The sequence below is a fragment of the Oncorhynchus mykiss genome, chromosome 7 (genome assembly GCF_013265735.2).
Source record: "Oncorhynchus mykiss isolate Arlee chromosome 7, USDA_OmykA_1.1, whole genome shotgun sequence".
Classification (NCBI taxonomy): Eukaryota; Metazoa; Chordata; class Actinopteri; order Salmoniformes; family Salmonidae; genus Oncorhynchus; species Oncorhynchus mykiss.
In genome coordinates, this window is record NC_048571.1 from 54,601,941 (window position 1) to 54,617,413 (window position 15,473).

A 15,473-nucleotide genomic window follows, 5' to 3' on the forward strand; every position below is an offset into this window, starting at 1 on the left:
GTACAGAAACAGGGGAATATTAAAAGCCCACTCCTTTTTTTTCCATGGTCTTTATTCCTGGTAATGTTATGAAATGAGCAATAATTAGTCTAACCAGTAGTTATAGTTGCTTTAGGCTACTCGTTTAGTTTTCGTTTCATGGCTAAATAGAATGTAGTAATAATTTAGCTCTGTAACTTGCATAATGCAGACATCCAACAGCTTGTTGATTGCCTCCCCAATATTCTTAATTGAGAGTCCAATGGGCTGACACTGAACAAAGTTTAGCGGAAGCAGTGCATGAGATGGACACCGTAATTTACCGTGACAGCTGCTCTTTTCACTTTCCTAAAACTAATAGATCCCTCTGGTTATCAGGTCTAATGCAGAGAAGAAGTGAAAAACTGGCTTCCAGCCATTCTTTTGATGTGATACATGTGCCCAGGAAACTCAACCAAAGACATACACTATATAAAAAGGGAACATACAGTGGGGTCAAAGCTTGTACAGAAAGCACCAGATCAAACACATCGTTTTGGTGTCAAGATATGATTTATATTTTCTAACAAATGTTTTCACACTTTAAAAACCAATGTTATTTATGTTAGGGATGACTTCCTTGCAATAAAAATCTGTACTTAAACGATGATCTGCTAATCAAAGTAAATTGCAGCATTTAGTGGAGATCCCAATGGCATAAAAACATAATTCCTTTCAGCACAATTGATGGCTTGTTTGCCCATGGTCCTCTGAGAAATGATGATTCTGTCTTTTCACACTGCAGGTCTGCCGACAGCCCTGCTCCACGGTTAGCAAACAATGTCCAAATATTTTATTAATATTAAAGAAAAGCTATTTAGCCAGGTATCAATTATTCCACACAACAATGCTTGCTCCACTGCCTTCAACCTTCACTATCGGCGCACAGTGTAGAGACCACCTTACACAGAAAACCCTCTTCAAAGTAATGTTAACAGTAATGGAATAAAAAAAAGTAGTGCAAATGTGAACTCAGTTACCAGGATTGATTGAAGATGACACAGAGTTCTGGAATATACAGATCATATAATATTAAGGGTGATGTATCAATAAAGTTATGCACCAATAAAGTTATGAATAAATAAAGTAACCAATAATGTATTTTCTGTCATGATAAATAATGTAATTCTGTTAGTTAATGAGCTAAAACAGCCCGTTGGAAACACTGAAATATAGAAACACTGGTACAATGATAATTCTCTCATTAAAAGCTGTTCCAGAGTATTCATAACCATTCATGCCAAATCAAAGTTAGACAAAGAAGGTGAGCAAGATGAAGCAAATAAAGAGTTTGGAAAAAACATGCTTTCCTGATTGATATTCAAATAAACCCTAGAGGAATCAACATGAAAAATGAAAGACCAGATGGTCTCTGTGGCAGTCACTTTGGAATTTGCACATGTAAGAAAGTGATGGCAATCAAAACAAGGAACACACACTGAAATAACATTATTCTTGACATTTTCCTTGTTTTTAATTTAATGCCCAACATCTCATCCTTTCCATCTCATCCCTTCATATTGAAAAATCTGGTTCAGCATTTGATATGGCACCTGCCTACTGGGCACACACTGGTTGAATCAATTTTGTTTCCACATAATTTCAATGAAATTACATTGAACCAACATGGAATAGACATTGAATTGACATTGGTGCCCAGCAGTGGTGTAAAGTACTTACAGTTTTTACAATCGCTTAAAGGCACACTCAGTGAAACCATTATTAATGCATGTGCCTAATCTTCAGACCAAGTCTGCAAAACTGCAAACACATTATCTGCTTTACTCTCAGTTTGCAATTGTAAAACACACTTTTTGCAAAACACTAAACACATTTCTCTACATTAGACACATCATTCAAACTAACAGGTATTTTGTATTTGTAGTTATTATGGAACCCCATTAGCTGCTGCCAAAGCAGCAGCTACTCTTTCTGGGGTCCAGCAAAACAAGGGCAATTTTAAGACATTACAATACATTCACAGATTTCACAACACACTGTGTGCCCTCAGGCCCCTACTCCACCACTACCACATATCTACAGTACTAAATATTACGTATGTTATCCTATCCTGTGTGTGTGTGTGTGTGTGTGTGTGTCAATGTTTGTCTTGCTTCACAGTCCCCACTGTTCCATAAACTGTTTTTTTAATCTGTTTTTTAAATCTAATTTTACTTCTTGCATCAGTTACTTGTGGAATAGAGTTCCATGTAGTCATGGCTCTATGTAGTACTGTGTGCCTCCTGTAGTCTGTTCTGGACTTGGGGACTGTGAAGAGACCTCTTGTGGCATTTCTTGTGAGGTATGTATGTAGTTTAGACAGACAGCTCGGTACATTCAACATGTCAATACCTCTCATAAATAATAGTAGTGATGAAGTCAAGCACTCCTCCACTTTCAGCCAGGAGAGATTGACATGCATATTATTAATATTAGCTCTCTGTGTACATCCAAGGGCCAGCCGCGCTGCAGAGCCAATTGCAATTTTCCTAAGTCCTTTTTTGTGGCACCTGACCACACGACTGAACAGTAGTCAAGGTGAGACAAAACTAGGGCCTGTAGGACTTGCCTGTAGGACCTGCCTTGTTGTTAAGAAGGCAGAGCAACACTTCATTATAGACAGACTTTTCCCCATCTTAGCTACTACTGCATCAATATGTTTTGACCATGACAGTTTACAATCTAGTGTTACTCCAAGCAGTTTAGTCACCTCAACTTACTCAATTTTCACATTATTTATTGCAAGATTTAGTTGAGGTTTAGGTTTTAGTGAGTGTTTTGTTCCAAATACAATGCTTTTAGTTTGAGAAATATTTAACGCTAACTTATTCCTTGCCACCCACTCTGAAACTAACTGCAGCTCGTTGTTGAGTGTTGCAGTCATTTCAGTCGCTGTAGTAGTTGCATGTCGTTAGCAAAAATGTAAAAAGCAAGGGGCCTCAACAGCTATCATAGGGAATTCCTGATTCTAACTGGATTATATTTGATAGGCTTCTATTTAAGAACAGCCTCTGTGTTCTGTTAGACAAGTAACTCTTTATCCACATTATAGCAGGGGGTGTAAAGCCATAACACATACATTTTTCCAGCAGCAGACTATGATTGATAAAGTCAAAAGCTGCACTGAAGTCTAACAAGACAGTCCTCACAATCATTTTATCATCAATTTCTCTCAGCTAATCATCGGTCATTTGTGTAAGTGCTGTGCTTGTTGTGTGCCCTTCCCTATAAGCATGCTGAAATTCTGTTGTCAATTTGTTTACTGTAAAATAGTATTGTATCTGGTCAAACACATTTTTTTCCCAGAAGTTTACTAGGCGTTGGTAACTGGCTGATTGGTCAGCTATTTGAGCCAGTAAAGGGGGCTTTACTTTTCTTGGGTAGCGGAATGACTTTAGCTTCCCTCCAGGCCACGCTCTATAGGGGGCTTAAATTGAAGATGTGGCAAATAGGAGTGGCAATATCATCTGCTGTTATCCTAAGTAATTTTACATCTAGAGTGTCAGAACCTGGTCTCGAAAACACACATTTTTTCACCTCTTCCACACTGACTTTATGGAATTCAAAAGTGCAATTCTTGTCTTTCATAAATTGATCCCATATACTTGGATGTGTAGTGTCAGTGTTTTTTGCTGGCATTGCATCCCTAAGTTTGCTTATCTTGCCAATGAAAAAATCATTAAAGTAGTTTACAATATCAGTGGGCTTTTTGATGATTCAATGAATGAAGGAGCCGATTTGGCTTTTTTTCCCAAAATGTAATTTAAGGTGCCCCAAAGCTTTTTACTATCATTATTTATATAATTTATCTTTATTTCATAATGTGGTTTATTTTTATTTAGTTTAGTCACATGATTTCTTAATTAGCAGTACGTTTGCCAATCAGTTGGGCTGCCAGACTTAATTGCCATACCCTTCGCCTCATCCCTTTCAACATTTAAATTCCTCTTTAATCCAAGGGGATTTAACAGTTTTTACAATAATTTTCTTAATGGGTGCGTGCTTATTAGTAACTGGAATAAGTAGTTTCATAAATGCGTCAAGTGCAGTGTCTGGTTGCTCCTCATTACACACCACAGACCAGCAAATATTCTTCACATCATCAACATATGAATCACTACAAAACTTCTTATAAGACCTCTTATACACTATTTTAGGCCCAGCCTTTGGAACTTTGGTTTTCCTAGATATGGCTATTATATTGTGATCACTACATCCTATGGATTTGGATACTGCTTCAAAGCAAATATCTGCAGCGTTAGTAAAAATGTGATCAATACATGTTGATGATTTAATTCCTGTGCTGTTTGTAACTACCCTGGTAGGTTGACTGATAACCTGATCCAGGCACTGGTTACAGTTTGAATTTTTTTCCTGAGTTGGCAGCTTGATAGCCAGTCAATAATTAAAATCACCCAGAAAATATACTTCTCCGTTGATATCACATATATTATCAAGCATTTCACACATAATATCCAGATACTGACTGTTAGCACTTGTTGGTCTATAGCAGCTTCCCACAAGAATGGGCTTTAGGTGAGGCAGATGAACCCGTAGCCTTATTACTTCAACAGTATTTGACATTGGATTGTCTCTTAAGCTTTACAGGAATGTGGTTCTGAATATAGACCGCAACACCGCCTCCGTTGGCATTTCTGACTTTTCGGTAGACGTTATGAACATGTATTGCTTCCACTGTATCATTTAAGGTATTATCGAAGTGAGTTTCAGAGATAGTCAGAATATGAATGTCATCTGTTACAAGCAAGTTATTGACTTCACTGACCTTGTTTCTTAGGCTACATATGTTAATATGGGCTATTTTTAGCACTTGGTTGCTTGATTGTTTTTAATGCTTTACCGAGAAGCTTATCAGAGGTAGACTTACTCATGTTATTTACATTGGAGCTGATAGTGCAGGATGAGGTGCATGAAGTGGTCTTCCTACTATTGCACACCTTCTCAGTACTAACAGTGTAACCCTGGTTTATAGGCTCATGATTACTTACAATAGCTATAGGATAAACATATGTATTCGGTGCAATTATGGGTACATAAATTAAATGACTTACATTGTGTTTTCCAATGCCCCTAAGATCATGTACATTTGATGCAGCATTATGACGACTCATTGTAACAATGGTAGGGATTAACTGAGCTGGTCTTGGAGAATTTACCAGTCATTGTTTCAACGTAGCCTTGAAATGCGTGGACAGAGTCCAGGAGCCAAGATGATTTGGTTAGACTCCGTCATTCCTGTAGGGTATCTTCTGTTTCCAGAAGGTGTCAAAGTTATCAATAAAAGTGACTCCAGCATAACTACAGTAGTCTTTTAGACAGATCTGTAATGCCAGCAGTCTGCTGAATCTTTCACACCCACGGCCCAACGATGGTACTGGACCTGAAATTTTGGCCATTTTTTTTTTGTCTATTAATGCTAAAATCAGTTCTTTAAAATCCATTTTATAAATGTTCCGAGCTAGCCCTCCTGATTATGTTTGAACCCACATGGACTATGACAGTGTCAGCTCCAGGCAACTGTGGTAGAACAGTTGGAAGCAGCCTTGTTAAGTCCTTTACTCGTGCTCCCGGGTAGCACAGGGTTTTTGCCTTGGGGACCGAGATTTCTGCCTTGGGGACCAAGTTTCTCACCATAGAGCTGCCTATGATGACAGCTGGTAATGTTAAATGGGCCGGTACCTCAGGCAGCCTCACATCTCCAAGGATATGAACCTGGGTAGAAGCCACTGGAGAGGGAGACAGAGCCAAGGACGAAGACGCAGGTACCTCTAGATCCGATCTTGATTGGGAAGCCACCACGGACAAAGGCGCCGGAACCTCTGGATCCAGGGCGGCAAAGCTTTTTCTGGTCTGTATCAGTTCTGAGCTCAATATCTCCATGGAGACCCCGTTGCCAGAGGACGCCTTCTTCGACTTCCACGGCGAGTGACGTACCTTCATGGCTGGTTGGTTGGGTCGAGATCAGCTACATTCTTCAGGGAAGACAGGTTGCACCCGAACTGTTTTTTTTATAGTAAAAAGCCTATTTGTTTATCTTCTACTGTATTTGTCTGTTACTGTTCATCCTACTGCACACTGAACATGCAAAAAACACAAGATAGTAGTGTTTTACATCTGTCACATCTGTGTGTAGTTGACGTGTATAAGAGCTAATCATTTGATGGTTAGTGTGTAGAGTTTTGATGCAAAAACACCATTATGAGAGAGTTGAAATTGTTTTGAATGAAGTTTTGGGGTTTTGTGTGTAGAGTCTAGAGAAAAGGAGCCATAGTTTCAGGAATCAGGTGTACGCAATTGTCAAAAAGTGTAAGTAAAAATACTTGAAAGTTCTAATTAAGTCGTTTTTTTGGGGTATCTGTACTTTACTTTCTTTATATTTTTGCCAACTGTTACTTTTACTCCACTACATTTCTAAAGAAAATAATGTATTTTTTACTCCTTACATTTTCCGAGACACCCAAAAGTACTAGTTACATTCTGAATGTTTAGCAGGACAAGAAATTGTCTAATTTACACACGTATCAAGAGAACATCCCTGGTCATCCCTACTGCCTCTGATCTGACTCACTAAACACAAACGCTTCGCATGTCAATGAAGCCTGAGTGTTGAAATGTGCCCCTGGCTATATGTAAATTTAAAAAACAAGAAAATTGTGCCATCTGGTTTGCTTAATATAAGGGATGTGAAATTATTTGTACTTTAGTGATTATATTTACTTTTGATACTTAAGTACATGTAAAAACAAATACTTTCAGACTTTTACTCAGGTAGTATTTTAATGGGTGACATTTACTTTTACTTGCGTCTTTTTATTTGAAGGTATCTTTACTTTTGCTCTAGTATGACAATTGGGTACTTTATCCACCACTGGTGCCCAAGGGGGTGTGTCTGTAATATTTCTCATTAGACAGCTTTCTTGGGTATGTGCATGAGAACATACCCTTACAGAGTGTAGGCATGGAAGTGGTATCATAGAGAGTTGACTTGATGACAGTTTTGATAGGAGCTGTTCAAACATTGTTGCTGAAGGACAAAAGCCTGAGAGAGAGAATCTGCTCAGCTGCTTGAGGAAATCAATACTATGGAAGGATCGCTGGCAAATATTTAGCAAGAACATTTAATTTTGTATTGTTTCATTTCACCTTTATTTAACCAGGTAGGCTAGTTGAGAACAAGTTCTCATTTACAACTGTGACCTGGCCAAGATAAAGCAAAGCAGTGCAACACAAACAACACAGAGTTACACATGAAATAAAAAGCATACAGTCAATAACACAATCGGAAAAAAGTCTATATACAGTCTGTGTTAATGATGTAAGATAAGGGAGGTAAGGCAAAAAATAGGCCATAGTGGCAAAATAATTCCAATTTAGCAATTATACACTGGAGTGATAGATGTGCAGAAGATGAATGTGCAAGTAGATATACTGGGGTGAAAAGGAACAACAACAACAAAAATAACATGGGGATGAGGTAGTTGGATGGGCTATTTACAGATGGGCTATGTACAGGTTCAGTGATTTGTGAGCTGCTCTGACAACTGGTGCTTAAAGTTAGTGAGGGGGATATGAGTCTCCAGCTTTAGTGATTTTTGCAATTCGATCCAGTCATTGACAGCAGAGAACTGGAAGGAAAGGCGCCAAAGGAGGAATTGGCTTTGGTGGTGACCAGTGAAATATACCTGCTGTTGCACATGCTACGGGTGGGTGCTGCTATGGTGAACAGTGAGCTGAGATAAGGTGGGGCTTTACCTAGCAAAGACTTATAGATGACCTGGAGCCAGTGGATTTGGCGACGAATATGAAGCGAGGGCCAGCCAACGAGAGCATACAGGTCGCAGTGGTGGGTAGTATATGGGGCTTTGGTGACAAAACGGATGGCACTGTGATAGACTACGTCCAATTTGCTGAGTGGAGTGTTGGAGGCTATTTTGTAAATGACATCGCCGAAGTCAAGGATCGGTAAGATAGTCAGTTTTACCAGGGTATGTTTGCCAGCATGACTGAAGGATGCTTTGTTACGAAATAGGAAGACAATTCTAGATGTAATTTTGGATTGGAGATGTTTAATGTGAGTCTGGAAGGAGAGTTTATAGTCTAAATAGACACCTAGGTATTTGTAGTTGTCCACATATTCTAAGTCCGAGTAGTGATGCTAGTCAGGAAGGAGGGTGCGGGCAGCAATTGGTTGAAGGGCATTCATTTAGTTTTACTAGCATTTAAAAGCAGTTGGAGGCAACGGAAGGACTGATGTACGGCGTTGAAGCTTGTTTGGAGGTTTGTTAGCAGTGTCCAAAGAAGGGCCAGCTGTATACAGAATGGTGTTGTCAAGACGTTGGCCTGTGGGTAAGGTTTATGGCCCCCCCATAAATACCTTTCTCCATTCCCTCTCTCTTGACTCTACAGAGGGACTCTTGAATATCCTTATTTAAACAGAGATTTTGGGAATCCAACCAGCTGAACATATGCATTGGTACTTAATGAATATGATGTCAGTTCGGTTGTCATCTGAGACATTCTCATCAATGATAGGATGACATAAACGGTACAGTGGAAAGTCTACACATTATAGTTATCAGATTCTCATGGAATTGTTGCGCAATTTAAATGTTTGAATATAGAATTATTGGTGAAAAGATGAAATGTAATTTTAGCTTCCAAAAGAGAGATTTGGGATTTCTTAAGGTTAGGGCTCTGCTCAATCAGTGCCCACACCTGTGAAGAGACATGGGTTATAAAACTATGAAAACACATTTTCTCCCTCCACTATATAAGCCCTTGACGAAAATGTAACCTTCTGTTCCGAGGACGTGAGGATGATGGTCCATACGTTAAAAAGGAATAACATGTCAACTACAGAACTAAGCCAACCTCAGCGTGAGCTTTGGTTGTGAATGGTATGAACTTTGAACTCTTATTCACTAAAGAATTGAGACATCCAAGTCGTTGATTTAGCAACAGCAGCTAAAAACGTGGGCTAGGAAAGGACAGACAGAGTATACTGTCTACCACCCAACGACGACACTACAACCTTTCCCGTTCACCAGCAGAGACACTCTGGACTCTGTTGGGCAACACGGCCTTCCATCTACCACCAACCTATTGAAGCACAGCTCAGAGTAAATATTTATTGCATTTTCCTTTTCCAAATGGGCGGTAATTTAGAATGCATAGGATATTGTATTTACGATAGCACAGCTTCTCCCTTTGTTCCTCAGTCTTCCCGCTCTTTCACTCAAACCCAACCCATTTTCCTTTGTGTAACCAGCTGTCATATCTGCTCCGTCCGCTAGGGACATTTTACTTTATGACATAATTTGTAATCAAGGTATGATTCATTTGGTGTATATGTAATTTGGTGTGATTAATTGCGTATTTGGTAAATAAATAATCAAACACAATTTTGTATTGCTGATTCAACTTGTTAGCTAGGGTTCGTGAAGATAACCACAAATTTACAACTTTCAGATGAGACTGAAATAAGGTGACGATTAATATTGACTGCTATTGATGTGAAACTAGGTCTAAGAGTTTATTCGGAAGATAACGGCTCTATAAATGTTCTTTCGTGGTGCCCCGACATTCTAGTTAATTACATTTACATGATTAGCTAAATCAGGTAATATTAATTACGGAGAAAGGATTTTATAGAATAGCATATCATATCACTTAATCTGGCATAGCCAAAGACACGACAGTGTCATCTGCGTAGAGGTGGATCAGAGAATCACCAGCAACAAGAGCAACAACATTGATGTATACAGAGAAAAGAATCGTCCCAAGAATTGAACCCTGTGGCACCCCCATAGAGACTGCCAGAGGTCCGGACAATAGGCCCTCCGATTTGACACACTGAACTCTGTCTGAGAAGTAGTTGTTGAACCAGGTGAGGCAGTCATTTGAGAAACCAAGGCTGTTGAGTCTGCCGATAAGAATGTGGTGATTGACTGAGTTGAAAGCCTTCGACAGGTCTATGAATTCAGCTGCCCAGTATTGTCTCTTATCGATGGAGTTTATTAAGTCGTTTAGGACATTGAGTATGGCTGAGGTGCACCCATGACCAGCTCTGAAACCAGATTGCATAGCGGATGGTTGATGATATGTTTGTTAACTTGGTTTTCGAAGATCTTAGAAAGGCAGGGTGTGTAAGATGTAGGTCTGTAGCAGTTTGGGTCTAGAGTGTCTCCCTTTTTGAAGAGGGGGATGACCACGGCGGCTTTCCAATCTTTGGGGATCTCAGACGATATGACAGAGAGGTTGAACAGGCTAGTAATAGGGTTTGCGACAATGGCGGCGGACAGTTTCAGAAGTAGAGGCTCCAGATTGTCAAGCCCAGCAGATTTGTATGGGTCCCGGTTTTGCAGCTCTTCCAGAACATCTGCTATCTGAATTTGGGTAAAGGAAACGCTGGCGGAGCTGTTGGCCGAGGTTGGAGTAGCCAGGAGGAAGGCATGGCCAGCCGTTGAGAAATGCTTGTTGAAGTTTTCGATTATCACGGATTTATCGGTGGTGACCGTGTTACCTAGACTCAGTGCAGCGGGCAGCTGGGAGGAGGTGCTCTTGTTCTCCATGGACTTTACAGTGTCCCAGAACTTTTTGGAGTTAGAGCTACAGGATGCAAATTTCTGCTTGAAAAAGCTGGCCTTTGCTTTCCTGACTGACTGCGTGTATTGGTTCCTGACTTCCCTGAACAGACTATGCAATGCTATTGCAGTCCGCCACAGGATGTTTTTGTGCTGATCGAGGGCAGTCAGGTCTGGAATGAACCAAGGGTTATATCTGTTCTTAGTTTTGCATTTTTTGAACGGAGCATGCTTGTCTAAGATGGTGAGGAAGTTACTTTTAAAGAATGACCAGGCATCCTCAACTGACGGGATGAGGTCAATATCCTTCCAGGATACCCGGGCCAGGTCGATTAGAAAGGCCTGCTCGCAGAAGTGTTTTAGGGAGCGTTTGACAGTGATGAGGGGTGGTCGTTTGACCGCGGACCCGTAGCGGATACAGGCAATGAGGCAGTGGTCGCTGAGATCCTGATTGAAGACAGCAGAGGTGTATTTGGAGGGCAAGTTGGTCAGGATAATGTCAAGTAGGGTGCCCATGTTTACGGATTTAGGGTTGTACCTGGTGGCTTCCTTGATGATTTGTGTGAGATTGAGGGCATCTATCTTAGATTGTAGGACTGCCGGGGTGTTAAGCATATCCCAGTTTAGGTCACCTAACAGAACAAACTGAAGCTAGATGGGGGGCGATCAATTCACATATGGTGTCCAGCTGGGAGCTGAGGGGGTCGGAGGCAGACGGCAACAGTGAGAGACTTATTTCTGTAAAGATTAATTTTTTAAATTAGAAGTTCGAACTGTTTGGCCATAGACCTGGAAAGTATGACAGAACTCTGCAGGCTATCTCTGCAGTAGATTGCAACTCCTCCCCCTTTGGCAGTTATATCTGGACAGAAAGTGTTATAGTTGGGTATGGAAATCTCAGAATTTTTGGTGGCCTAAGCCAGGATTCAGACACGGCAAGGATATCAGGGTTGGAAGAGTGTGCTAAAGCAGTGAGTAAAACAAACTTAGGGAGGAGGCTTCTGATGGTGACATGCATGAAACCAAGGCTTTTTCGATCACAGAAGTCAACAAATGAGGGTGCCTGGGGACATGCAGGGCCTGGGTTTACCTCCACATCACCCGAGGAACAGAGGAGGAGTAGGATGAGGGTGCGGCTAAAGGCAATCAAAACTGGTCGCCTAGAGCGTTGGGGACAAGGAATAAAATGAGCAGATTTATGGGCGTGGTAGAATATATTCAGGGCATAATGTGCAGACAGGGGTATGGTGGGGTGCGGATACAGCAGAGGTAAACCCAGACACTGGGTGATGATAAGAGAGGTTGTATCTCTGGACATGCTGGTTATAATGGGTGAGGTCACCGCATGTGTGGGAGGTGGGACAAAGGAGGTATCAGAGGTGTGAGGAGTGGAACTAGGGGCTCCATTGTAAACTAAAACAATGATAACTAACCTGAACAACAGTATACAAGGCATATTGATATTTGAGAGAGACATACAGCAAGGCATAAATTAATCACAGGTCTTGATTGGGAGAGCTTGCTAAAACAAAGGGTGAGACAACAACAGCTAGTCAGCTAACACAACAACAGCAGGTAAAATGGTGATGACTAGGCAGAGAGGCTCGGATTAACTACACACAGAGCCTGAGTTCGCGGCTGGGGCCGACAGATAAAACATAAATAAACAGAATGTAGTACCGTGAATAATGGACAGTCCAGCAGGCATCAGCTATGTAGCCAAGTGATCATAGTGTCCAAGGGGCAGCAGTAGATGGAACAGGGAAGTTGCCACTACGCTAGCACGCGGGCGACATGGCGTTTAAAGTTAGTAGCCCGCGGGTGGTGGGGGGGTCTGCTCAGACAGAGGCCGGTTGAAGGCACAGCGAATGGAGTATTCGTCGGCAGACCAGTCGTGGTGGTGCGGCGGGGGGCCATGTCGATAGAGAATCCAAGCCAGATGGCGAAAGAGGTATTGTAGAATTTAGTTTGCTAGCAGGGAGATGTGCTTGGCTCACGGCTAACTGGTGCTAGCTTCGTGGCAGCGGCGTTAGCCAAGGTCCAGAGTTTACAGCAAGGATCCGGTGGAGTATTGGGCTCTAGCCGTGTATGAGTGGGGTTTGGGTGAACAGCTGAGTAGGGAGGTGGGAAGGTGGGCCTCAGGGATAGCTTCGGTACTGGGTGCAAGCTAGCTGTGAATATCAGAAGTAGTGGTCCAGGGATTATGGCAGGAATCCGGCATTGTTGTGGAGAGACAGTTCGATACTGGTAGACTGACGAGTATTATCCAGGCTAAAAACAGGGCTGGCTGTGCAGAAGGTACAAGCTGCTAGCAGTGACTAACAATGACTAAACAGCTTGTAGCTAATTAGCTGGTTAGCTTCTGGAGGTTCTTGAATGTATTCTAAAATTAAAAATAATAGCGATTCCGTATCACATTGGGTGAGGCAGGTTACCGGAAGGTATAATCGAAAAATGGAAAAAAAATTGAAAAGAGATTGAAAATAAATATGGGTCTAGTGAGTGGTTGGGCTGGCTGTGGACACGGCGATTCAGACAGTTAGCAGGCTTGTGCTAACAAGCTAACAGTTAGCAGACCGGGGCTAAACAAGCTAGCAGTTAGTAGACCGGGGCAGGCTAGCAGTTAGCAGGCCGGGTTAGCAAGCAAGCAGATAGCAGGGGCTAGAAAGTTAGACTTTGGGGGACGTCGCGATGGGGTTAAGTCTGTTTTGCCTCTTCATGCGGTGACGTCGATAGACCGGTCTTGGAATTAGTAGGGTTCCAAGTAGCTCTAGGTAGCTAGCAGGCCTAGCTGTTTAGCATAATGAGCGGGCGTCGCGCCTGAGGGGCCTGTTGGAGTCCTCGGGCAGATTATGTCGGTATTCCAGACGTAGCGGATCTGCGGAGTTCCATGCCCCGTACCGGCAGTAGAAGGGGTCCGGATATTGTAGCCCAGGAGTATGCGTCGGTGGTAGCACAGGAGCTCTGGCCGGGCTAGCTTCAAGCTAAGTGGATGGAAACGCTAGCCAGGAGTAGTTATCCAGGGTTGCGGTTAGCTAGTTGTGAAGATCCAGATGAAAATGTTCAGTTTGCGGTGGGAATCCGGGGATAAAAATAATAGGTCCGTTATGCTCTGTTTAGAGTCACGTTTTTCTGGCGAGAGCTATTCGAGCTCAAGGTTAGCTGATGACCGCTGGCAATGGTTTGCTGACTGATAGCTGGTAGTTAGCTGGCTAGCTTCAGTTGAGGGATTCCAGATCCGAAGTAAATATAGATACTTTGGAAGAAAAAAAAGCAGATCCACGCTACATTGGGTGAACGCGGGTTGCAGGAGAGTATTTAGATGTTGAGGTTTAGGAAAATATTTTAAAAGATATTCGAAGAAAAATATGTAAAAAACGATATATACAAGGGACACGACAGGACAAAGACGTCTGACTGCTAAGCACAGGAGGAATTATGAATTATATTCTTCAAGAATCAATTGGTACATAGCACTATTTTAGTTTTTAGTCCAAAAATGGATGTAGCAACTGCAGCTGGCCCATTTAAGCAATTTGACCCAACCAACCACCTGCAGCTACATGCAATGTACTTTATATTAAGTAGTCAGCAAAGACGGTAACATGTAGGGTATTGATCTTCTGCCCTTCTAGACTCCCTCCACCTACCCTAGGACATCGAAGTACAAAAATCAGTTAACCACTTAACTGAGGATCTAAATGTAATCTTGCATAATACCCTAGATGCAGTCACTTCCCTAAAAACAAAACAGAAAAAAATTGTCACAAAAAAATTAGCTCCCTGTTGTACAGAAAATTCCAGAAAATTGCAACAGAAATGGCGCTCCACCAAACTGGAAGTCTTCCAACTAGCTTGGAAAGAAAATACCGTGCAATATTGAAGAGCCCTCACTGCTGCTCGATCAGCCTACTTTTCCAACCGAATTGAGGAGAAGAACAATCCAACATTTATTTTTGGGGTTTTAGTCTAGGTTTCTGTATAGGCGTGACATCTGCTGATGTAAAAATAGCTTTATAAATAAATGTGAATTATTGATCTTGGTACATGGGAAATATTCAACCTATCTAATTAGGCAACTGTATATAGTATGAACCCGCTTGCCATGAATTTGGCTAAAATAGATTAACGACTGGGTGGCTTCGTGAGGCAGGATGCGCTGTCAGCTAGGTATATGAGAATATTCTACCTACTGGACCACGGAGCTGACACAATCATGATCATATTGCATGAATTGAGCGGCCCATAACTCAAATCAAATGTGATTTGTCACGTGCTTTGTAAACAATAGGTGTAGACTAAGAGCGAAATGTTAACTTATGTGCCCTTCCCAACAACGCAGAGAGAAAGACAATATATAAACAATAGAAAAGTAATAGCACAAAATAAACAATGAGTAACAATAACTTGGCTATTTACACAGGGTACCAGTACTGAGTCGATGTGCAGGGGTATGAAGTAATTGAGTAATTGAGATACAGTATGTACAGTGCCTTCAGAAAGGATTCACATCCCTTGAGTATTTCCATATGTTGTTGTCTTACAACCTGAATTTAAAATGGATTATTAATAAAAAAATGAAAAAATGAAATGTCTTGAGTCAAAAGGTATTCAACCCCTTTGTTATGGTAAGCCTAAATAAGTTGAGGAGTAAAAATGTGCTTAACAAGTCACATAATGAGTTGCATGGACTCACTCTGTGTGCAATACTAGTCTTATACCACTGGGCCTCGGGGGACACCCCTTCAAGCTAATGAGCAGTCAATTTGAGTGCAACATACTGACAGTGTAATTAATACATTTCATATATGCTATCGCAAAAATAATCATTTGGGTTGCGTTTATGAAGGT